This window comes from Schistocerca nitens, chromosome 6 (assembly GCF_023898315.1).
Source record: "Schistocerca nitens isolate TAMUIC-IGC-003100 chromosome 6, iqSchNite1.1, whole genome shotgun sequence".
Lineage (NCBI taxonomy): Eukaryota > Metazoa > Arthropoda > Insecta > Orthoptera > Acrididae > Schistocerca > Schistocerca nitens.
The window spans coordinates 117,556,791-117,582,409 of record NC_064619.1 but is presented as its reverse complement, the minus strand read 5'-3'; the positions used below and the strand labels follow the sequence as shown (position 1 = coordinate 117,582,409).

The 25,619-nt window shown below is 42.5% G+C and overlaps 1 non-coding gene across 1 annotated transcript; it reads right to left on the bottom strand.

Annotated features, from left to right (window-relative positions):
* Window positions 1–4,093: 4,093 nt before the first annotated feature.
* Trnat-cgu (transfer RNA threonine (anticodon CGU)) lies at window positions 4,094–4,165 on the bottom strand. The gene has a single exon. It is a non-coding gene; the product is annotated as a tRNA-Thr (tRNA).
* Between the last annotated feature and the right edge of the window lie 21,454 nt (window positions 4,166–25,619).

Sequence of the window (25,619 nt, the reverse complement as noted above, 5' to 3'; positions counted from 1 at the left end):
ACAACAGTTTAAAAAGATTAAAGAACATTAGTAAACAGGCTACTAAAGTAAATACAGAACTTTGTTAATAAAGTACGGTGAGGTAGTGAAGCTATCAACACCGCCATTAAAAAAAATCAAAGGCCTCAGCAAACACACGATTACCGGCAGTAAAGGAATGGAGGAATTTAAAAAAGTTTTTAAACAAAGGTGTCCTGGAATATGATTAGAACATAACAGATATGAGGAACGTGGAAGGCGGCCCCAAATCACCCACTCAGCGATGCTCAGGCTAGGCAGAATACTGACCAATTTAAACACGCCCGTAAACACAATTGCCACTCTCAGGCTGGTCACTGCACCGACTTTTAGCCAGCGAAAACTTGTAATAAGGTGGCTTAACTTGCTGACAGAATTGGAGCTAACGTCGTGCAAGGAAACATTACACCACACAGTCCTGAGTGAGCGACCACATGATCAACCAACAAGAAGCATGAGTTTACTCATAACACACAACAAAATAGGGAAACAATTAAATTGCCAAAACTACACCTCCCATCGGGCAGTAACGAGAGGAGGAGGACACTGTCTTCAATTACACCGGTGCCGGGGACAGGAAACCCGATCGCCGGAGGCCACAAGGCAGAAGAGACACTGGTTACACAACATTATTACTTAATGATTAAATCTTCCACTAACTTAATTTGCAATTATGCTCGAACAGGCAGTACACGACCTCCGATGGCCAGGATCCACACATCCGACCGCGCACGCGTCGCCAGCGTACCCAACACGTCACGGTCACGCGACAACACGCTCTGTCACCGGAGTTCACGTCTTCTCTGCAACGTTGACGGGTAGTGAGCGCTCCTTCATGTTAGATGTCTTCTTTTTAAACTCCAGTGTTGAAACGGAGGACTTAAAGAAGCTTGTTAACGTCCCACCAAGGTGAAATGAACAGCAATTACTCGTGGGGCGATTCTGTGTACAACCAACTCGCGGGGAGCTCTTCCGTCAGCTCCACCCGCTCGTTACACACCACCGACATACATCACATGGCGACTCGGTACAACCGACCGCGCCTGGTCCGCGCTGGAGAGCCACACTGCCCTCCCGTGTCCACCAGACACTCTTCGCGCGCATGCCCCTACTTCCGCGCCACCATACGAAGTTACCACCGGTCAAAGATCCCACTTCCTCGATAGCAGTTTCCCGGAAGCAAAACGCCGATATCGATAGCAAAGGGAAAAGACAACCAAGCAGCCGCTTAATGACAGACAACATATCAAACAAACATGTCAGGGGAAGAAAACGAAAACCAATGCAATCTAAATACAAGGCGTAGCACGAGTCGATACACGGCTCACCATCGTACTGCGATTGATCTGCCACTTGTAGCCGACAACGTTTACCTTAAGACGATTACAGTGCTATCTGTTGATTAAATTTTCGTTAATTTTTTTTGTACCCCGATGGTTCCCCCTGCGTGAATAATATGCTGTTCAATTTTAACGTCATTCAGAGCAGTGGTTCTGAAGCGTTTTGAAACTTGAACTTTATTTATGGACATCCTGTTGGCAACATGTGTTGCTAGTTGTTTGCCTTGGAGGCTGGCTTTGCTTACAACCTTATCTCTATATATAAAAGACAGTGTCCCGACTGACTGACTTACTCACTGACTCACGGTCGCCCAGGTGTTTATCTTTTACTGTAGGCGTTGTTTAAGAAGGGATGTTTCGGAATTCCAGCCCTAAGAGAGTGAAATATGGAATGATTTTTTTTTTGAAAATGTGTCTCTATTAAGGCAATTTTGAAGCTAGACCTACGAAAATTCGTATTTGGTTTCTCGGTCAGAAATAAATATATTTCAGCAGTTTTGGAAATTAACCCCAACAGGGGTCAAATAGTAGGTGGAAGTCTTTTTTGAAAATAAATCATTATTAACAAACTATATAGCATTTTTAAAGCTAGATCTATGAAAAATTAGTATTTGACTTCTCGCTTACAAATAAAAAGTACATTTTTCGGTGTTTTTGAAAATTCAGTCCGTAAGGGGGATGAAAGTTTTTATGGAAATATTTCATTTTGCAATCATTTTTGAAGCTACATCTATGAAAATTGTATTTGACTTCTCTCACAGGCATGAGAAAATACGCTTTTCATTGCTTTTGGGAATTCAGCTCCTAAGAGGGTTCATTGTTAAAGCACTTTTGAAGCAGAAACTTCGAAGGTTACTGTTTCGCTTCTCGGTTAGAGACGAAAAATACGTGTCTCACTGTTTCTGGAAATTCAGTCCCTAAAGCAGTGAAATGGAGCCAGACTGACTGGCTGACTAGTCATCGCCCAGCCCAGAGTGCTAAGGATAGAAACTTGAAATTTTGGAGAGGATATGGATCTTATACTGCAGGCATCGTTTAAGAAGCAATTGTTCGAAATTCGACTCCTAAAGGGGTGAAATAGGGGATGGGAGGCTTTTTGAAAATATGTCGCTATTAATGCAATTTTGAAGCTAGAACTACGAAAGCTGGTACCTGGTTTCTCAGTCAGAAATATAAAAAAATTCGTGTTTCAGCATTTTTGGAAATTCAACCACTTAGGGGATAAACAAGTAGGTGAAGGTTTTTTTGAAAATAAATCATTATTAAAGAAACTACTAAAGCATTTGTAAAGATACATCTATAAAAATAGTATTTGACTTCTTGGTTAGAAAAAATACGTGTTTCAGTGTTTTTTAAAATTCAACCGCCTAAGGGTGTGAAACAGGGAATGAGTGGTTTTGCAAAATTATTTCATTACGAAAGCACTTTCAATGATAAATCTATGGAATTTGTACTTGGCTTCTCAGTTACATACAAAGAAATATTTGTTAGTGGATGAAAGTTTCTATATTACCCTAAGACGGGTGATAAACAAAACTTTAGACTTCAGCTACTAGAACCGCTTCTTGGTCAGAAGTACATTGGCAAAAGACCATCCTTCTATTGCCTTACTTATCATGAAAAGTTTAGAAGGTGTTGCAATTTGGGAACAACATAAAAATTCTATTAAATGAAAACAAAAAGATCTGTGCAGGCTGTAGAGTCTTCACGAGCGAAGCAGTGGGCGCTAAGGTAGTTACTTAATGAAGAAGAATAACCTTCTCAAGATTAGAAAAAAATTGCTCTGACTGCTATGGGACTCAACATCTGAGGTCATCAGTCCCCTAGACTTAGAACTACTTAAACCTAACTAACCTAAGGACATCACACACACCCATGCCCGAGGCACGATTCGAACCTGCGACCGTAGCGGTCGCGCGGTTCCAGACTGTAGCGCCTAGAACCGCTCGGCCACACCGGCCGGCTTCTGAAGATTACAAATGTTTTTTCTTAGTAACAGTTTACTGTGCACGCTGACTCTTCGAATACCGATGTAAAAGCCACGGCATGTTTCCGAACGCTTTCTAGAGTACTGTGGGACAAACTACTATAAATAGAGCGATAATTTTTACACTTCCACGTGGCTTTGGTTTTCTGTAATTGCAACGATGATGATTTATATTTCATCGAACAATAACGTAGATGATCATTACTAATGTACTCACATGCCGCTCTGTGGAACTTAGGTAACTGATTTTAATTGTACATAATTTTTTATGTTATCCAATCATTCAAATTTTTGTTTATATTGGTATACTTTGTCAAATAATGATAAATGTAAATGTCGTATTACTAGGACCTCCCGTCCGTTCGCCGGGTGCAAGTCTTTCGATTTGACGCCACTTCGGCGACTTGCACGTCGATGGGGATGAAATTATGATCATTAGGACAACAAAACACCCACTCACTGGGCGGAGAAAATCTCAGACCCAGCCGGGAATCGAAACCGGGCCCTTTGGATTGCCGTTCTCTCGCGCTGACCACTTTTTTTATAATTTTTGTTTCTTTCTTTTTTTCTTTTTTTTAAAAAAAGTCTCATTTTGTTCGTTTTCGTTCGTTGTATCTGCTCGGTGCGGACGTCGCACGACACCCGTTTCAGTTCGTCGTTGATCCATTAACTCAGTTTTTTTTTTTTTATTACAGAGGGCAGCTAGCCCTCTGACCGAACACGCTGAGTTACCGTGCCGGCAAATGAATGCCTTCTGTGAGGTTCGAACTCACGACCCCTGGTTTACGAGACCAGTGCTCTACCACTGAGCTAAGAAGGCGGCGACCACTCGGCTACCGGGTGGGGGCGGACGTCAACCAATGATTCACGTAGTTTATACGTTACTGCCACTTCCAATGTACTTGTAGTCCGCTGTGTGGCATTTAGGAAGTTTATTATGTTATCGATTCATTCCTATTATTCTTTCCTGTATTATGAACTTCCTTTGTGTGAGCCTTGACGCATGGCATCAGTTTGTCTTCTGCCTGTTACGATACGGGAACTTCCTTGTTTGCCGATACTTTGGGTCACAAGCAGCCCATGATGTTTACATTTCACAAACGCAGCAGCTTACTTATAAGGGGCGCGTCTGTGCGTCATCAACGATTTCGTCCAAATTTGTGCTGTGTGCAGGATATGGCCAGAAATGAAAGTGGCGGAAGTGGGAAAGCCAGATGGCCGGGCGGTCAGAAAAAAAGAAATAGCGTTTCCGGGGCGGGTCCAGCGAGACATTGCCATTTTGTGTTAGGGCAGTACCGAGAGAACGCCTGGTTCAGAGGAAACTGTACAGATAAGAATTCCTAAAAGGAAACATTCGTTCATATTTAATTTTATGTTACTTACACCGCAAAAAATCGAAGTGATGCTCAGTATGTTGTGTTTGTTGAAATTTTTACAAAAGATATGAAAAGGAAACACAAAGAAAATTTTGCGGTTGCAAATGAATTTTTGGGAAAGAATTGTACTTACAGCTAATGTAATTAATGCGTACAGGACTTCGTATTTCGTAAGTTTCATTCGAACAGTCCTCGGTATCTGCACGTGAACTGTAGTTTTCCAGTGCAGGTAAAATCAAAACATCGGCCGTTGGTATACGGCTACAGAGATCATTCACTTGCTAGCTCGATCGAGTAAAGTGTAAATTCTACATCTACATCTACATGGATCACATTTAACTGCCTGGCAGAGGGTTCATCGAACCACCTTCACAATTTTCCATTATTCCAATCTCGTATAGCGCGTGGAGAGAATGAACACCTACATCTCTCCGTACGAGTTCTGATTTCCCTTATTTTATCGAGGTTATTTCCCCCTTTGTAGGTCGGTGTCAACAAATTATTTTTGCATTCGGAGGAGAAAGTTGGTGATGGATTTTCGTGAGAAGTTTCCAAAGTGCCTTTCTTTTAATGATTTCCAGCCCAAATCCTGTATCATTTCTGTGACGCTCTCTCCCATATTTCGCGATAACACAAAACGTGCTACCTTTCTTTGAACTTTTTCGATGTACCCTGTCAGTCCTCTCTGGTAAGGATCCCACACCGACTAGCAGTATTCTAAAAGAGGACGGAGAAGCGTAGTGTAGGCAGTCTCCTTACTAGACCTGTTACATTTTGCAGATTGTTTTGCTCTTCTGATGACTTTATTAATCGATAAACAACAGCGTCATCTGCAAACAACCGAAGACGGCTGCCCAGATTGTCTTCCAAATAGTTTATATAGATAAGGAACAGCAAACGGCCTATAACACTACTTCGTGGAACGCCTGAAATCACTTCTGTTTTACTCGATACCTTTCTATCATTTACTACGACCTTGACCTCTCTGACAGGAAATCACAAATCCAGTCACATAACTGAGACGATATTCCATAAGCACGCAATTTTACTACGAGCCGCTTGTGTGGTACAGTGTCATAAGCCTTCCGGAAATCCAGTAATACGGAATCGAACTGAAATCCCTTTCAATACTACTCAACACTTCCTGTGAATAAAGAGCCAGTTGTGTTTCACAGGAACCATGTTTTCTAAACCCATGTTCACTGTGTGTCAATATACCGTTTTCTTCGAGGTAATTCATAATGTTCGAACACAATACATGTTCTAGAATCCTGCTCCATATCGACGTTAACGATATGGGAATGTAATTTAGTGGATTACTCCTACTACCTTTCTCGAATATTGGTGTTACCTGTGCAACTTTACAGTCTTTGGGTACGGATCTTTCGTCGAGCGAACGGTTGTATATAATTGTTAAGTATGCAACTAATGCATCAGCATACTCCGAAAGGAACCTAATTGGTATACAGTCTGGACCAGAAGACTTGCTTTTATTAAGTGATTTAAATTGCTTCACTATTCCGAGGATATTTACTTCTACGTTACTCATGTTGGCAGCGGTTTTCGATTCGAATTCTGGAGTATTTACTTCGTCTTCTTTTGTGAAGGCTTTTCGGAAGGCCGTGTTTAGTAACTTTGCTTTGGCAGCACTGTCTTCGATAGTATGTCCATTGCTATATTGCAGAGAAGGTATTGATTGTTTCTTGCCTCTAACATACTTCACATACTACCAGAATCTCTTTGGATTTTCTGCCACGTTTCGAGACAAAGTTTCGTTGTGGAAACTGTTACAAGCATCTCGCATTGAAGTCCGCGCTAAATTTCGAGCTTCTGTAAGAGATCGCCAATCTTGAGGATTTTGCGTCTGCTTAAATTTGGCATATTTGTTTCGTTGTTTCTGCAACAGAGTTCTAACAAGTTTTGTGTACCAAGGAGGATCAGCTCCGTCGTTTGTTAATTTATTTGGTATAAATCTCTCAATCTTTTACCGACCTCCCAGTTCAGATGATACAGTTGCTGAAAGGTTCAAAGAAAACTTGAGTTTGATTTCAAACACGTACTCAACTCGTACGATAATAGTTGGTGGAAGCTAAAAATATACCTACTCAAAAAAGCAGATAAAAATTTACTTGACGCCTTCCTGAGAGACAATCTCCACTCATTCCAAATTGATAATGTAAGTGTAGACCAGATGTGGCTTAAATTCAAAGAAATAGTATCGGCACCAATTGAGAGGTTTATACCAAATAAACTGACAAACGACGGAGCTGATCCTCCTTGGTACACAAAACGGGTTAGACCACTGTTGCAGAAACAAAGAAACAAAAATGCTAAATTTAAACAGACGCAAAGTCCCCAATATTGGCGTTCCTTTACAGAAGCTCGAAACTTAGCGCGGACTTCAGTGCGAGACGCCTAAAACAGTTTCCACAACGGAACTATGTCTCGAAACCTGGCAGAAAATCCAGAGAGACACTGGTCGTATGTGAAGTATGTTAGCGGCAAGAAACAATCAATGCCTTCTCTGCGCGATAACAATGGAGATACTATCGAAGACACTGCTGCCAAAGTAGAGTTACTAAACACAGCCTCCGAAATGCCTTCACAAAAGAAGACAAAGTAAATATTCCAGAATTCGAATCGAGTACCGCTGCCAACATGAGTAACGTAGAAGTAAATATCCTCGGAGTAGTGAAACAACTCAAATCACCTAATAAAAGCAAGTCTTCTGGTCCAGACTGTATACCAATTAGGTCCCCATCGGAGTATGCTGATGCATTACTTGCTTACTTAACAATTATATACAACCGTTCACTCGACGGAAGATCCGTACCCAAAGACTGTAAAGTTGCACAGGTAACACCAATATTCAAGGAAGGTAGTAGGAGTAATCCACTAAATTACATTCCCATAACGTTAACGTCGATATGCAGCAGGATTTTAGAACATATATTGTGTTCGAGCATTATGAATTACCTCGAAAAAAAAAAAAAACGGTCTATTGGCACACAGTCAACATGGGTTTAGAAAACATCGTTCCTGTGAAACACAATTGTCTCTTTATTCACCTGAAGTGCTGAGTGCTATTGACAAGGGATTTCAGATCGATTCCGTATTCCTGGATTTCCGGAAGGCTTTTGACACTGTACCACACAAGCGGCTCCTAGTAAAATTGCGTGCTTATGGAAGATCGTCTCAGTTATGTGACTGGATTTGCGATTTCCTGTCAGAGAGGTCACAGTTCGTAGTAATTGACGGAAAGTCATCGAGGAAACAGAAGTGATTTCAGGCGTTCCCCAAGGTAGTGTTATAGGCCCTTTGCTGTTCCTTATCTATATTAACTATTTGGGAGACAATCTAAGCAGCCGTATTCGGTTGTTTGCAGACGACGCTGTTGTTTATCTAGTAATAAAGTCATGGTTCAAATGGTTCAAACGGCTCTGAGCACTATGGGACTCAACTGCTGTGGTCATAAGTCCCCTAGAACTTAGAACTACTTAAACCTAACTAACCTAAGGACAGCACACAACACCCAGCCATCACGAGGCAGAGAAAATCCCTGACCCCGCCGGGAATCGAACCCGGGAACCCGGGCGTGGGAAGCGAGAACGCTACCGCACGACCACGAGATGCGGGCAATAAAGTCATGAGAAGATCAAAACAAACTGCAAAACGATTTAGAAAAAATATCTGAATGGTGTGAAAAGTGGCAGTTGAACCCAAATAACGAAAAGTGTGAGGTCATCCACATGAGTACTAAAAGGAACTCGTTAAACTTCGGTTACACGTTAAATCAGTCTAATCTAAAAGCTGTAAATTTAACTAAATACCTAGGTATTACAATTACAAACTACTTAAATTGGAAAGAACACATAGAAAATGTTGTGGGGAAGGCTAACCAAAGGCTGCGTTTTATTGGCAGGACACTTGGAAAATGTGACAGACCTACTAAGGAGACTGCCTACACTGCACTTGTCCGTCCTCTTTTAGAATACTGCTGGTCGGCGTGGCATCCTTACCAGGTAGGAGTGACGGAGTACATCGAAAAAGTTCAAAGAAAAAATGGTTCAAATGGCTCTGAGCACTATGGGACTTAACAGCTGTGGTCATCAGTCCCCTAGAACTTAGAACTACTTAAACCTAACTAACCTAAGGACATCACACACATCCATGCCCGAGGCAGGATTCGAACCTGCGACCGTAGCAGTCGCACGGTTCCGGACTGCGCGCCTAGAACCGCGAGACCACCGCGGCCGGCAGTTCAAAGAAAGGCAGCACGTTTTGTAGTATCGCGAAATATGGGAGAGATTTGGGCTGGAAACCATTAAAAGAAAGTCGTTTTGGAAACTTCTCACGAAAGTCCAATCACCAACTTTCTCATCCGAATGCGAAAATATTTTGTTGACACCGACCTACATAGGGCGGAACGATCACCACTATAAAATAAGGGAAATCAGAACTCGTACGGAAAGATATAGGTGTTCATTCTCTCCACGCGCTATACGAGAATGGAATAATGGAGAAATGTGAAGGTGGTTTGATGAACCCTCTGTCAGTCACTTAAATGTGATTTGCAGAGTATCCATGTAGATGTACATGTAGAATTGCTGCCGATACTATTTCTTTGAATTTAAGCCACATCTTGTCTACATTTATATTATTAATTTGTAATGAAAAGGCGATTGACTCTCAGGAAGGCGTCAAGTGAATTTTTATCTGTTTTTTTGAATTGGTATATTTTTCTCTTATTTTTCGAGAATTTGGGAATTACAGTATTCAATCTCGCTACGACAACCCTGTGTTCACTAATCCCTGATTCGGTTTCGATGCTGGTTATCATCTCGGGATTATTTGTTGCTAAGAGGTCAAGTGTGTCTTCACAATCGTTTACTATTCGCGTGGGCTCATGAACTTTCTGCTCGAAAAAATTTTCAGAGAATGCGTTGAGCATAATTTCTGATGATATTTTACGTGTACCTCCGGAATTAAACATATATTTTCGCCATCATATTTAGGGTAAATTAAAGTCACCACCAACTATTATCATATGTTAGAGAATATTCTGAGAACTAAGTGAAAATGTTGTTTTTCTATAGAATCTTTAAAACAACCGTGTAATAATAGTTCAGCAGCAACGTGTCCGAAAGAAGAAACACCACGCATTTATATAACTGACTCACCTGGATGGGCAATGGATTCACCTTCTTGTGTGTGGATGCACAAGTAGGTCCGACCTGCTGCGGGAATCTCAGAGTAGCGAGCATGGAGGAAATGGACAGGGCTGCGGACAAGCAGTGCTCGGTGTGGATGTGGGTCGGCCGTCAGGCGTGCCGGGACAGTCCGCGCAGCTGCGACAACGCTGTCTCCCTCCCGTAAGGTGCAGTGTTTAACGCACCTTCCTAATAAGCAGGAGATCCCCGGTTCGAATCTCGATACGGCACGCGTTTCCACTCGTCGCCGATGATTCCGAGTAATGTTCCGATGCATGTGACATCAGTAATCCCTTCCCATTTCTTTCCTCTCTCCCCCTCCACCTTCAATTTACAAGTAATGCAGCTCACTTACTTGCGTTCCCTGCTAACGCGCTTCCAGCGGCCGGCCTTGTCTCCAGGATACTGAATAGTTCAACGTGTCGCCACAGTTGCAGCAGCCCAAGGCGCCACCGTAAACTGATAGTAAAATTTGAACAGTTTATCTTCCTCTGTTCGGCGCTCTTCACATAGTAATGATGTTATTTTTCATATTTGTGTTTGATTAACACTTGGTCCATGGTTTATCGTCTGTGTAAATGCTTTTCTTAATCATTTTACATGGTTTTGTAAGTTTCTGAACTAAACTGCTTTCAGCTGTATGGTGTCTTTTACAGGAACACGGCCGGTTTCGTCATGTCAAATCACTTCTTCGTGCGTACAAATGTTTTGATTTGACATCATTAACCGGTTGTGTTCGTGTGAAAGTTCATATACAACTGAACGCAATTTATTTCAGAAACATGAATTACTTCAGCTGCGACTGCCCTCTGCAGAAAACTCGTTTCATAAAGTTTAAAGCTTTTTTGTGCTTCAATTGTTAAGACTTCATTACATTTTATATTTAAACTAGTGTTCCCATTTCGTATATAGTCGTGTTCAATGCCATTCGTGTCACCAATATGATTAGCGACTTTCGTCACACATACTGCATACGATTTGCGAGATGACAGTTAATTATTTGCTGCTCACTTTATCGCACACATAATATATTTTCAGCGATGTCCCTCTGTTTTATTGATTCTGTAGCAAAGCTATGTTGTGAGGCTAAAGCTTAGTTATTTTACATTTGTTTTAACAAACTTTTTTCACTTCAGCTGTTCAATCTTTGCACATTTGTTTTTAACATAATTGCTTTGTATATGTATATTTTGACAATCCTTTTCAAGAAACTACCGTCCGATTCTTATTTTGATGTTGGCTTACCAATGCTTTGGGCCTGTTTCACTTCTGAAGGTGACAGATTACACTGTCGAAACCGGTCAGGTGAACGTAATAAAGCTGTTCTCGTGTAGCTGACGACTGACTTTGAACGAAATAAAGCTGTTCTCGTGCAGCTGACGACTGACTTTGAACGAAATAAAGCTGTTATCGTGCAGCTGACGACTGACTTTTTATGTTTCTTGAAACATCTAATTGTAAGAATGCGGGAAGGTTCCCCTGAATATAATACCAAACGTGTAAATCATCAAATGTAAAAAAAAATGAAAGTATCTGATTTTATAGACGCAGTTCCCTGTGTGTGACTTACAACCCATTCCTGAAAATTTATTTGCAATCCCAAGTTTTCCTTTGCCTTTCCTTTTCATGTGTTTTATGAAAATACTAGCAGTACGCGGCCAACCTTTGCTGTGGCTTAGTCTGCTTCTACCGAAAAGAAAGGAAAGACAAAGAAGACGTTAGTAATTGGATTGGATGTGCGTCCTAACCTCCTCCTCTCCCCTGTCTCTCTCCATCTCCTCCTGCCCCTTTCTTTGTCCATCTCAACCTCTTTTTCTTTCTCTCTCTGGCTATCATCTCCTCCCCATATCTCTGTCCATCTCCTCCTTCCCGTTTTCGACGTCCGTTTCTTCTCATTCTTCTGCCTATCTCCTCTTCCCCCTCTTTCTCTGATCGTGAGCCTTGTTTATTGTCATTCCAAGCTGATATTCTGTAGTAGTATTCTAACCATAAACCAAAACTCCATAATCATAAACCAGTAAGCCATAAATACAACTTTCCTGCTCGCTAACAAGGTTTCGCTTTTGAATGTTTTATATACAGGGTGATCAAAAAGTCAGTATAAATTTGAAAACTGAATAAATCACGGAATAATATAGATAGAGAGGTAGAAATTGACACACATGCTTGGAATGACATGAGGTTTTATTAGAACCAAAAAAATACAAACGTTCAAAAAATGACCGACAGATGGGGCTTCATCTGATCAGAATAGAAATAATTAGCATCACAAAGTAAGACAAAGCAAAGATGATGTTCTTTACAGGAAATGCTCAATATGTCCACCATCATTCCTCAACAATAGCTGTAGTCGAGGAATAATGTTGTGAACAGCACTGTAAAGCATGTCCGGAGTTATGGTGAGGCATTGGTGTCGGATGTTGTCTTTCAGCATCCCTGGAGATGTCGGTCGATCACGATACATTTGCGACTTCAGGTAACCCCAAAGCCAATAATTGCACGGACTGAGGTCTGGGGACCTGGGAGGCCAAGCATGACGAAAGTGGCGGCTGAGCACGATCATCACCAAACGACGCGCGCAAGAGATCTTTCATGCGTCTAGCAAAACTTCCTTTTTTTTTAGTTCTAATAAAACCCCATGTCATCCCAAGCATGTGTGTCAATTTTTACCTCTCTATCTAAATTATTCCGTGGTTTATTAAGTTTTCAAATTTATACTGACTTTTTGATCACCCGGTATATATGTATTTAAATATTAACAAGTATATGGTCTATATGTCTCTAAAGGTTTATTACAGTAACTGTAAAAATTTGAAGGAAATCGGGAAGATAAATCTGAGATGCTTGCTAACAATGTTTTTACTTTATGTATATATAATTAGGTGCCTACAAACACCCCCACATTACGAGGGTAATCCTAAAGGTAAGGTCTTCTATTTTTTATAAGTACATAGACCTGTTTATTTCTACAACGGTTTACATCAGTTTACAGCTTGAAAATTTAGCTATTTTTCGACATAATCACCATTTCTGTCGAAGCATTTTTGTAGATGCTGTGGCAGTTTTCGTATTCCCATGTCATATCAGCTCACCGCCATGCTGTTCAGAAGGTTATGAACCTCTTCTTTCACCTCGTCGTCGGAGCTGAACCGATTTCCGTCCAAATGTTCTTTTAATTTAGGGAAGAGGTGATAGTCACAGGGCGCCAAGTCAGGACTATAGGGTGGGTGGGGTTGCAGTAAAGCGACAGTTTGCCGAGCCATGTGTGGGCGCCGGCCGTGGTGGCCGAGCGGTTCTAAGCACTACAGTCTGGAACCGCGCGGCCACTACGGTCGCAGGTTCGAATCCTGCCTCGGGCATGGATGTGTGTGATGTCCTTAGGTTAGTTATGTTTAAGTAGTTCTAAGTTCTGGGGGCCTGATGACCTCAGAACTTAAGTCCCATAGTGCTCAGAGCCATTTGAACTATGTGTGGGCGGAGCGTTGTCATGGGGAATGTGTGCGCCCTTGCTCAACATTCCTCTTTTCCGATTCTGAATTGCCCGTTTGAGTTTTTTCAGAGTCTCGCAGTACCTGTCAGCGTTAATTGTGGTCCCAGTGGGCATTAAGTCGACCAACAGTACCCCTTTCAGACGTCAAAAAACGGTTGTCATGACTTTACCAGCAGACTGTGTTTGTTTGAATTTCCGCGGCTTTGGCGAAGAAGGATGCCGCCACTGGCGTGTAAAGTGGTATGCTCAGGTTTCGTCAACCGTGACAATTGAGTCCAGAAAGTTGTCCTGTTCGGCTGCAAGGCGGTGAAGAAATGCGCGGGAAGCATCAACTCGTTGCCGCATGTGGTCCTCAGTCAGCATGCGTGGAATCCGTCTTGCGCACACCTTCCGGTAGTTCAATGTTTCCATTAAAATTCTGTGAGCAGTGCTTCGGGAAACCTCAGGAACAACGTGCAGAGATCATCCAGGGTGATCCGCCGATCTTCACGCATGCTTTGCTCAACCTTCAACACTGTCTCCTCAGAAACTGACAGTCTCCCGCTCCTTTGTTCTTCGCGAATTTCGGTCCGACCAGCTGCAAACTCTCTACACCATTTACTAACGTTTTTGATATCCATGCACGACTCACCATACACTTCCGTCAATTGGCCATGGATTTCAATCGGCGCAGTGCGCTTTGCGTTCAAAAACCGAATAACTGAGCGCAATTCGCAATTAGCGGTAACATCCAACGGGAGCTCCGTTCTCAACGGCTGCCAAGCCAAGACTGAGCGCCTCAGCGCGGCGTGCTCATGTTTACACACAGCGCGTGAAGCACTCTTCACAACAGTGTGACCGACTGCCACACAAACAGAGTTCTATACTTATAAAAAAATGGGAGACCTTACCTTCGGCATTACCCCCGTAGAATTCAACGTTGTCTCAAAATTTCAAAACAATCAGTCACAACGTTCGGAGGTTAACGATTTTGAACAAACCAACGTTTACATTTTTATAACGTTCCCATTTTATTGCATATATGTTACATATATAGGAGATGGCATTCCAATAGGTATATAAAAACACTTGAGTATTCAAATGCAATGTTGTGACAAAATCATAAAGCAATCTCTGAAGAACTCTCGGAGACCGAGATTTTGAAGGAACGAACATCTACGTTTGTAATTAAATAGAAAATGTAAATGTTCCTAATCGCAAATCCCAAGTTTTTGACCGACTGATTTAAAATTTTGACACAACATACCACTGATATACACGCGGGTTTTATTTACCTGTTTTTTTAATATTTAAATTTTTATAAATATAATAATAGGGAAGCGTTGTTACGAAAAAATCTCACAAATCTAGGTATACATATATTATACATCATTCATTAAGAATCAGATACCCAAAAACACGCCTTTATATGAGATCAAGTTTGAGTCAAAATTTCAAAGCAACGTATATATATAATTTGCAGATGTCTTAGTGATTCTAACCGACAGTGAATAAACAGCAGTAAAACAAATCGAGACACTCAAAGAATGTGCCGAGAAGATTGGCCTGCAAATCTCCTTTGAGAAGACTGATTTCATGTGTTCCGAGTTAGATATCCCGAAACTTGAAACAAATTATGGTGAAATCAACAGTCAAACACTTTAAGTATCTCGGTGAAACAATTGAAGCAACAGGACTTGGAAAAAATAGCACAAAAAACAGACTGGAGAAAATCAATCAGACTTGTTTTAAATTTGTGTAACAAAAAACGCCTGTCAAAAGGCTCTAAAACAGACACTACTTTTAATGACCGCCTTCAGGCTAGCTGCCCATCTCCAGATCATGTATTGCAGTTACAGAGTAACCTGTCAGTACAGAACAATTGGTTCGTTGTCATAACTAAAGTAATTTTGAATCTGTTAAAACAGATAAAACAGATTAAAAATTACTTTAGTTATGACAGCGAACCAATTGTTCTGTACTGGTAGGTTACTCTGTAACTGCAATACATGATCTGGAGATGGGCAGCTAGCCTGCAACCGGTCATTGAAAATAAAAAAATAGCGATCAAAGTCTGAAATGCTATATTTTTATTTAAAGAACGATCGCGGAAATCCGAATAAGACAATCATGTCTAGTGTTGATAAACCTAGACAGATTACCTGGAAACAGACAAAGTAAAGGTCTACTGGACTATGTGACATCCCTTAAGGCATCAATACCATGGGTAACTGACGTTAAGAAGGATTTGACAAAAGCAAAAATTGACGCAACAAACATATCAGACAGGGATACATTCACAAGCAAAGTTGTTATGTGGAAGTTTATTCCAGAGGTGGAAGCAAAACCATACCGACCAGAGTAGACCGATGAAAGAAAAGAAAGCCCTTTGGGGAGAAAATGAGGAAATAATTTGTGAAGAACTTCCACAGATTTGAGATTTTGTAAAAAACGAACATCTTCTTTTATACTTATATAGAAACAGTAAATGATTGTAATCGAAAATATCCGAAAGTGTTTGACTGAAGGCTTTGAAATTTCACACATCGTTAAATTGGAATATGTGTGTGTTTTTGTATGCTTACTTTTTAATATATGTATTATATTGAGCATTACTTCGGTGCATTTGCTGTATTCGTAGAGTAAAAACTAAAAATACAAAAAAATATTTCCCACGATCCGTACTCTTTGCATTACGGCATCCGCTGCCTAGACACGGCGATAACATAAACGACTCACGTCTCTCGCGACCTACATCAAAAATGCTATTTTATTCTGAACGCTTGGTCATTTGCAGCTTCGGGTACTGTGTCGATTTCATTCTAGCGAAGCGCTACATACGCCATAAATTTGGACGAAATCGGTGATGGCGAGTAGGCACGATCGTCTTATTGATAACAGAGTTGCATTGTGAATACGAAAGTCTCGTATAACGGATAACACAGCGTGTCAGTCATGTTCTTACCATGCACATGTGGAGAATCTTTAATCTTGTTGCTCTACATGTCACGCAAAGATCTCGTGAACTTGAGTAAGAATTGTAGCTCAACTTATACTTTTTGTGATGAACTCATGCACAATTTTATATTATCGTCATGGTTTAAATATTTCTTATAGGTAGTGTTACATTGTTGTTCCATCAGCTTATATAATAAGCAATGCAGATTAAACAAAATTACGACATTTTGTCCGGCCAATCAGTGACGAAAATAAACAAGAACTTTTTGTGGCATGTACTTTGTGACAGAACTATTGTATATTAACAGTTTATACAGTATTATTTTCTTAAATGCAGTTTTCTGTGCATCACGAGTCTGAAAATGGTTAATTAATTTAGCCGAAACTAGTAACCAAGAAAAATAACGTTTGCAATCTTGATTAATAAGGAATTTTTTCTGAGTCCTCACCTTTCTGTTGTTTGTCCCACATTAAATGAGAGCATCATAAAAGAAGAACCGAGGAAAATTATCTACAAACTGGCGATAACATACTACAAATTGTGATACGCGTATATCAGAGCCACTGTGTGTTAGTGACGGAATTAAAGGAAGTAGCAACCACGTCGACATAGCGTTAATGTTGTAGTCGACATGCTTCGTAAGCATCAGATGGTAACGGTTGCGTCGTCTCCAGTCACAGGAGATGTCGCCAACTTTTTTAACGTGTTAATAACTTTACAAATTATTACGGAAAGTAATATTACAACGGAAAGTAACATTCAGAATTAAAATACAAATTTCGCCTTGTGGTGTATTTGCAGTTTCTTCCATCATGTGACGGAAAACTCGACATTTGAAAATATTTGTCTTTTAAAGATCATTGTTACAGACTCCCTTTTCGCTTCTTATTCTTCCCTATTTCCCGGTCTTCTCCGTCTCCCTCTTCTTCTTCTTCTTCTTCCTCCTCCTATTAACGGTGGTTTGATCACTGTATTCCGTCAATTGCCAAATAATTCAGCGTAGTTCTTACGGAAGCTTCTTGTTTGATGTACTGATTGTATCATTAATAATAGTTGAAAATAACTGATGGATTTTAATGTAGCTGTGTATACAATTATCAAAATTGCTGCGTTGTTTCAGGATCGTGGGTGTCGTAGCTTTTGCGGCCTTATCATATATGAAATTTAGAATTGTGTGATCTACGATCTTAATCTTCTTGGGATAGAAGAACAAGTCTCAGAAGCAGGTCCCCAGGTGTACCTCTGAGATAACGTATCAACGAGACCACGTTTTTCACCTGTGAAAGTTGTCCTGAGGTGAATGTTGTATAAATTTTCATTAGTTGCTCTCTTTTCATTGATGATCATGTACCACATGGATTTAAGAACCTTTCTGCTGTTAAATTTCTCCTGGTAATATTCCTCTAGATGATTTTTCTTGCTGTTCTTCGTTGAACAGCTATGGCTCTGTTTGTTAAAACTTGCAGAGGTTTGTTGTTCTTGTGCACGTAGCTGAACTCGAAAAAGTATAACTCAGTATCTGTTAAGACTCTTGGTATCGTTGTTACGTCGGCTGCCTGCTCCATGATTACTGGCTCCCTTATTTGATAAAGGTCTTTGTAATACTATGGTTCCTGATTCCTGTGCCTTTGTGTCTGCAGTTAATCAGGAGTGATTTGAACTTTTTCCTTACGTCCGCGACGTTTAGACCACCCCTCGTGGTTGGCAGTGTCAGAGTGTCGGAATGTACTTGTAAAACATTCCACCTCATAATAAAGCAGCATAACACTCTTTGATGTTGTCTCTTATGGCAACAGGCGCTGGAATTATTTGTGCTAATTAAATCAGTTTACTTATTAAGGAGATTTTTACTGTTTGCACTTTTGTTATACGTTCAGTTGCCTGTCACTCTTCAATTTGACACTGCTTCTAATTTCCTTTGGCAGGTCCGTTGAAACGTACCCTTAGAAAAATTAATGAATTACTGTGCTCATAACCCCTTGCGTTATTTGATTTTCAAACAGCTGAGCAAAACTGAACGTACTCAGACATTTCTCTCTTTACTTATTCTGATCATCACTAAACTGACACACAATATTTTTAGCGCAACGCAGTCTGACTTTCAAAAATCCCTACAAAAGAATGGCCCTGACTAACAATAACCTATACCTTTCATGAATCACTTACTTCACAAAAATCTTCGTTACTCCAACAACTGCAATACAGCAGTTGATAGGCATAGTTAGCAAATGAAAGATTTTGATAGAGAACAAACAATGTATTTACCTTAATAGTGTTCAAAAGTCATTATATATATATATATATATATATATATATATATATATATATATATATATATATATATATATATGTATTATGAATTTGGCCAGCTATGGACCGCATACAACTTAAGACTTATGGTGTTTCTTTTTCTTCCGTTCTTCCCAGTACTTCTTCATTTTCTCGCCAACTGCTCGTCTCTGCTCATCTGTCCACACTCTCTTGGGTCGAGGTTTTGGCGCATCTTCTTCATAGTTTGCGTTTTCTATAAGTAGCTAAGGTTATTCTTGTCACGTATTATTTCTTCTGTAACACCTATTTTGTTGGCGTCTTTCTTTACTGCTTCTATCCATCCTACAGTGTTTTTCAGCTTACTAACGTAATTAAAAATTTTCTTTGTAATACGTGTTTCTTCCATTCTTTTTAAATGTCCATAAAATTTTAGCCGTCTCTTCCTCATTGTATCTGTGATCTTTTCTGTATTTTTGTAAAGGTCTTCATTTCTCCTTTTAATCCACCTATTTTCCTTGTTTTTCTCAGGACCTAGAATTTTTCTTAATATTTTTCTCTCTCTTTTTTTCTAGTTCTCTTAATTCGCCTTTCTTATTCAATGTTAGGTACTCTGATCCATATGTTGTGTGGTGTCACCGCTAGACACCACACTTGCTAGGTGGTAACTTAAATCGGCCGCGGTCCTGTAGTACATGTCGGACCCGCGTGTCGCCACTGTGTATTCGCAAACGTAGCGCCACCACAGGGCAGGTCACAAGACACGGACATGACCTCGCCCCAGTTGTACGGACGACATAGCTTGCGACAAGACGTATCAAGTCTTCCTCTCATTTGCCGAGAGACAGATTAAATAGCCTTCAGCTAGTCCATCGCTACCACCTAGCAAGGCGCCATGTGTATCATTGCTAATTGCTTACTACTATGCAAGAGATGTATTTCAACAAGAAGAACATCATTAAAAGTTAAGTAGATGACAATCTCTCTTCTTTTCTTTATAGTTTTTCATCCAGTCTCCTGTTTCAGAAATTACGCCCGTCTGCGTTAGTTTCGCGTGCACCTAGCCACTCATTGTGTCGAGACCTTCGGGAATCGACACAACAATATTTTGGCGCCGAGGAGTGGTGCCGCGCCCACGTTGCAGTCTTTGTGTTATACTTGCTCTAATTTGTTTGTGTCATGGCTTCGCCGCATTCTCCAGATGTACTGTCCGAATTTTTTCGCTTGCAGAATCAGCAGACGCAGGCGTTATTGGAAGCCCTTGGACAGCTCGTCCAGGGTCAACGTGCGCTGCAAACCGATGCGGCGGCAGCCGCTTCTTCGCTACCGCAGCCACACAACGCTGTCGCACCGCCATTTAGGCCCTTTGAGGCCACAACAGAAAGCTGGACTGAGTGGGCCGATCAGTTCAACTTCCACCTCACTGCTTATGGAATTCAAGGTAAAGAGCGGCAGCCGTTTTTGCTTTCTTGTGTCGGTGTGTCTACCTACCGGGTGATAGTGAAATTGTTTCCCCGACGCGACGTAGCAACTCTGTCCTACGAAGAAATTTTGTCTGCTTTGGATGCCTATTTCAAAGAAACAGTAAATGTAGTTGCCAAACGGTATACGTTTTTTCGTACAAAACGTACGGCCGGTCAGACTAATAGGGAGTGGGTAGCAACTTTGCAAGGCCTTACTAGAGACTGCGCGTTTGCCTGTGAATGTGGCCTCCCATATTCAGATACTATGGTGCGTGATGCAATTGCACAGAACGTTTCTGATGTTCGCATAAGGGAACAGATTTTGAAGCTAGTTAATCCCTCCCTGCAACAAGTGATAGACATATTGGACAGGCAAGACACACTTGACTTTGCTCAGGAATCATTTGAACCTTCGCCTGCAGTGTGTCACATTAATCGGCCCGCCCGGCCCGCTGCACGGAACGCTAAGCGGCCCTCGCGCCCGACTTCGCAGCGGCAGCCTCGCTTGCAACCGCGTGCGCCGCGTAAGCCAGCAAATGCAGTGAAATCTTGCCCGCGGTGTGCAACTAGACATTCGCGTGAAAATTGCCCGTCACGCCAAGCTATTTGCTTTTACTGTCAAAAGAAAGGACATGTACAAAGTGTTTGCCGGAAAAAGTTAAGATCAGACAATCGCACAAATTCCAGGCCCTTTGCTTCGCGCCGGAATCGCACCCAGGACAATCAGGCTCGTGGACCTTCGCCCATGGACATTCATGTAGTTCATTCCCACCCGTCCAGTGACACTTTAGCTAACAGTGACTGTGTTCGTCCCACCCACAGTGTGCGTCGGCGTCGCCGGAAATCCCGTAAAGTTGCAAGTGCTTCTGGACCTGTATCAGTTCAAATTGCACGAGACAGTCGCTCTTGTCGTCAACAGGACAATAAACTTTTTGTGGACTTAGACTTTGCAGGAAAAGTGATCCCATTCCAGCTCGATACCGGAGCTGCTGTTTCATTGCTCAATCACGACACGTACAAACAACTGGGCGCCCCGCCATTGCGTGCCGCAAATGTTACGTTAACTAGTTACTCAGGACAGCATATACCTGTGTTCGGACAGTGCAGCCTTATTGCAACATACAAGGGACAGACAAAACTTGTGTCCTTTTATGTTCTTCGTTCCTCTAGTGCAGTGAACTTGTTTGGTTTAGATTTGTTTCAATTGTTTAATTTGTCTATAGTAAATCAGGTTCTATCAGTGAATCAGGCTGTGCCTTCCGCCAGTGTTTCTAGTCTTTGTGTAGAATTTGCAGACATTTTTGCACCGGGCCTTGGTTGCGCTAAGAACTATGCTGCACATTTGGAATTGAAAGACAACGCGCAACCGAAATTTTTCAGAGCGCGCAATGTTCCCCACGCATTGCGTGATGAGGTCGCAAGAACATTGGCCGAGTTAGAATCTCAAGGTGTAATTGAACGTGTGCAGGCTTCTCTTTGGGCCTCACCCTTAGTAATTTTGCCCAAACCTTCCGGAAAATTGAGACTTTGCGTGGACTTCAAGGCAACTGTGAATCCACAACTTGTGACTGCTACTTTTCCTTTGCCCCGCCCGGAAGATCTTTTTGACAAACTGTGCCCGGGAACATATTTTTCAAAATTGGACCTAGCAGATGCGTACTTGCAGATACCTGTGGACGAAGAATCCCAGCGCGTCTTAGTGGTCAACACGCATCTTGGCTTGTATCGCTTCACAAGACTGCCATTCGGGTGTGCATCCGCCCCTGCTTTATTTCAGCAATATTTACAAACTATTTGTGCGTCGGTCCCTACTGCTGCGAACTATCTGGACGATATTGTGATCTCAGGACAGACAGAAGCCGAACATTTGCAGAATCTCCGGACCTTATTTCAGGTCTTGCGTCAGAATGGTCTTCGCTTGAGGAAGGACAAATGTGTGTTTTTTGCTCGTGACTTACCGTACCTGGGGCATGTCATAAACGCCCAAGGTATACATCCGAGTCCAGAGCACCTTCGTGCCATTCAGGACTTGCCGTCACCGCAGAACTTAAAACAGCTACAGAGTGTGCTGGGTAAGGTAAATTATTATCACCGATTTGTGCGCAATGCTTCTTCCATTTCAGCTCCGCTTCATCGCTTACGCCGTAAAGGTGTTCCGTTCGTCTGGACGACGGAATGCGAACGCGCCTTTCGTCAGTTGAAATCGGCGTTACTTTCAAATACTTGCCTTACGCCATTCGATCCCCGAAAACCCCTTTTGTTGATGGTTGATGCATTGGATTTCGGGATCGGTGCGGTGCTTGCGCACAAAGATGGTTCGCATGATCGCCCTATTGCCTTTGCGTCAAAATTGCTCTCATCTGCGCAAAGAAATTATTCACAAATAGAGAAAGAAGCTTTAGCTCTCGTGTTTGGTGTTTCAAAGTTCCATGATTTCTTGTATGGTCGTCACTTTACCATCATCACGGACCACAAGCCTTTGACATCGCTTTTTCATCCGAACAAGCCTGTACCTCCACGTACAGCGCAGAAATTCATTCGCTGGTCACTTTTTCTCTCGCAGTACCGCTACGATATCTTGTATCGGTCCACTGCTAAGCACGGCAACGCTGATGCGTTGTACCGTTTGCCTGTTGCTGAGGATAAAGCATTCGATTCTTCCGAACTTGCTTGCATGTTCATTGATTCGGAAGCCGATGACGTGGTCGCATCGTTTCCGATTGATTTTCGTCGTGTAGCTACAGCCACAGCTGCTGACCCTGTCCTTGCTCCCGTTTTGCGTTTTGTTGCTACGCAATGGCCCTTGTCAAAGTCACGGATCGAGGATCCTGTGGTTCGCCGTTTTTTTGCTCACAAGGAGAGACTTTTTGTCCGACGTGGTGTTTTGTTGTTGCGTTCCGATAATGATCAATCCCGAGTCGTGGTCCCACGTTCGTTACAGTCCTCTGTCTTAAAGCTTCTTCACCAAGGACATTGGGGTATAGTGCGTACGAAACAGCTTGCTCGTCAGCACTGTACTTGGTTCGGAATCGATGCTGCGATTACGAATATGTGCTCCTCTTGCGTGGCGTGTGCCGAACAACAATCCGCACCGCCGCGGAAATTCTTTGCATGGCCGAAAGCTACTTCCCCTTGGCAACGCTTGCACATCGATTTTGCTGGTCCATTCTGGAATGCTCGATGGTTGGTTGTGGTCGATGCTTTCAGTAATTTTCCTTTTGTTGTCCGGATGTCTTCCACGACGTCTTCTGCCACAATCCAAGCCTTGTCTGCTATCTTTTGCATTGAGGGTCTTCCGCAGACTATTGTTTCCGACAATGGCCCACAATTCATGTCCGCAGAATTTCAGTCGTTCTGCAAGGCCAATGGTATTCAACATCTGACATCCGCGCCGTTTTCGCCTCAGTCCAACGGTGCCGCGGAACGATTGGTCCGGACTTTCAAGTCACAGATGTTGAAATTGAAAGAATCGCATTCTCGGGAGGACGCTTTGTTACTCTTTTTGTCCTCATATCGCTCTCAGCCCCGCGAGGGTCGCTCGCCGGCTGCGTTGCTCCATGGTCGTCCTCATCGAACTCTGATGTCTTTGCTGCATCCGCCACATCAGGTTCCTGTGCAGCGGCAGACTCCTGCTTTTGCTCCTGGCGACGTTGTCTATTATCGCAACTATCGCGGTTCACAGCGTTGGCTCGCAGGGCGCATTCTTCGCTGCCTCGGCCGCGCGATGTATTTGGTTTTGGGGGCCTCTGGGGAGGTGCGTCGGCATCTCAATCAGCTGCGCCTCTGTCGTCGCCTGGGTTCTGCCGCTCCCCGTCTGCTTTCAGCGACGGAGCCGTCGGGTCAGCGCCTTGGGGACCCATCTACTGGCTCGCCTCATCCCCAGGTGTTGCCGACGATGCCTTCCATTTTGCCTCATGGCGTCGCGCCGCCGCAGCCGCCGCCGGCGCCGCCAGCAGCGGACGCTTCGCTGCAGCCGCCTCGCGCCTCCCTGGGTCACGCGCCGCCGCTCGCTTCCCGTGACCAGCCGTCCTCCGCCATGGACCTCTTGCCCGCTCCGGACCAGATGTCGTCTTCGCCCGTCGGGTGCTCCGACCACATGGAGGTCGACCCCGCGGCTCCTCTTATATCATTCCGTGCGCAAACACCTCATGTTGACGTGCACCCTGGACTAGGTTTGCAGGCGTTTCCTAGCTCCCCTCGGACCGAATGGCCGGGTGCGGGTGGCACAGCCTCGCCTGTTGTTAGGCTCCCCACCTCATCGCATACGTCACCATGGGGTCCTCCCCACGGCGGGCGGAAGCCTTATCTCACGACCGTTCGCCGATTTGCGGGGGAGGAATGTGGTGTCACCGCTAGACACCACACTTGCTAGGTGGTAACTTAAATCGGCCGCGGTCCTGTAGTACATGTCGGACCCGCGTGTCGCCACTGTGTATTCGCAAACGTAGCGCCACCACAGGGCAGGTCACAAGACACGGACATGACCTCGCCCCAGTTGTACGGACGACATAGCTTGCGACAAGACGTATCAAGTCTTCCTCTCATTTGCCGAGAGACAGATTAAATAGCCTTCAGCTAGTCCATCGCTACCACCTAGCAAGGCGCCATGTGTATCATTGCTAATTGCTTACTACTATGCAAGAGATGTATTTCAACAAGAAGAACATCATTAAAAGTTAAGTAGATGACAATCTCTCTTCTTTTCTTTATAGTTTTTCATCCAGTCTCCTGTTTCAGAAATTACGCCCGTCTGCGTTAGTTTCGCGTGCACCTAGCCACTCATTGTGTCGAGACCTTAGGGAATCGACACAACATGTTGCTTGTGTCCTAATAACTGATTTATATTGTTTAATCTTTGCTTGTATGGATATTGATTTCTTTTTGTAGTAGTTTTGTGTTAATTTATATGCAAATTCCAACTTTTTTATTCTTTCTTTATTTGTTGTGTTATCCAGTCCATTGGCTTGGATCCACTCCCCCAGGTATTTGAATTTATCAACTCTTTTAATTTTTCCATACTTTGTTTTCATAAACTTTTCTGTATTATGTGTGTGTTCTATATACTCGGTTTTTTCGTAGGATATTTTTAGCCCAGTCTTTTCAGCAATCTCGTGTAACATATCAAGCATAACTGTTGCGTCTGTTCGGTTTTCAGTTATCAATGCCATATCATCCGCAAAGGCTAAACATTTTACTTCAAATTTGTTCTTTCCTTGGCCCATGCTTATACCCTTTGTGCCTCTGTTTTTTAATGTGTTTTCCCATGTTTTTACTACTTTATCTAAAACCAAGTTAAAGAGAATTGGGGACAGTCCGTCACCTTGTCGAACTCCTGTTTTGATTTTGAATGGTTCAGAAATTTCGCCTTGAAACTTAATTCTTGATATTGTATCTGTGAGCGTTTGTTCAACAAGTCTTCTGGTGTTTTCATCTACCCCTGATTCATAAAGTATCTGAAATAGTGTTTGTCTGTCAACTGAGTCGTAGGCCTTCTTGAAGTCTACGAAAGTAACTACTGTATTTTTATTT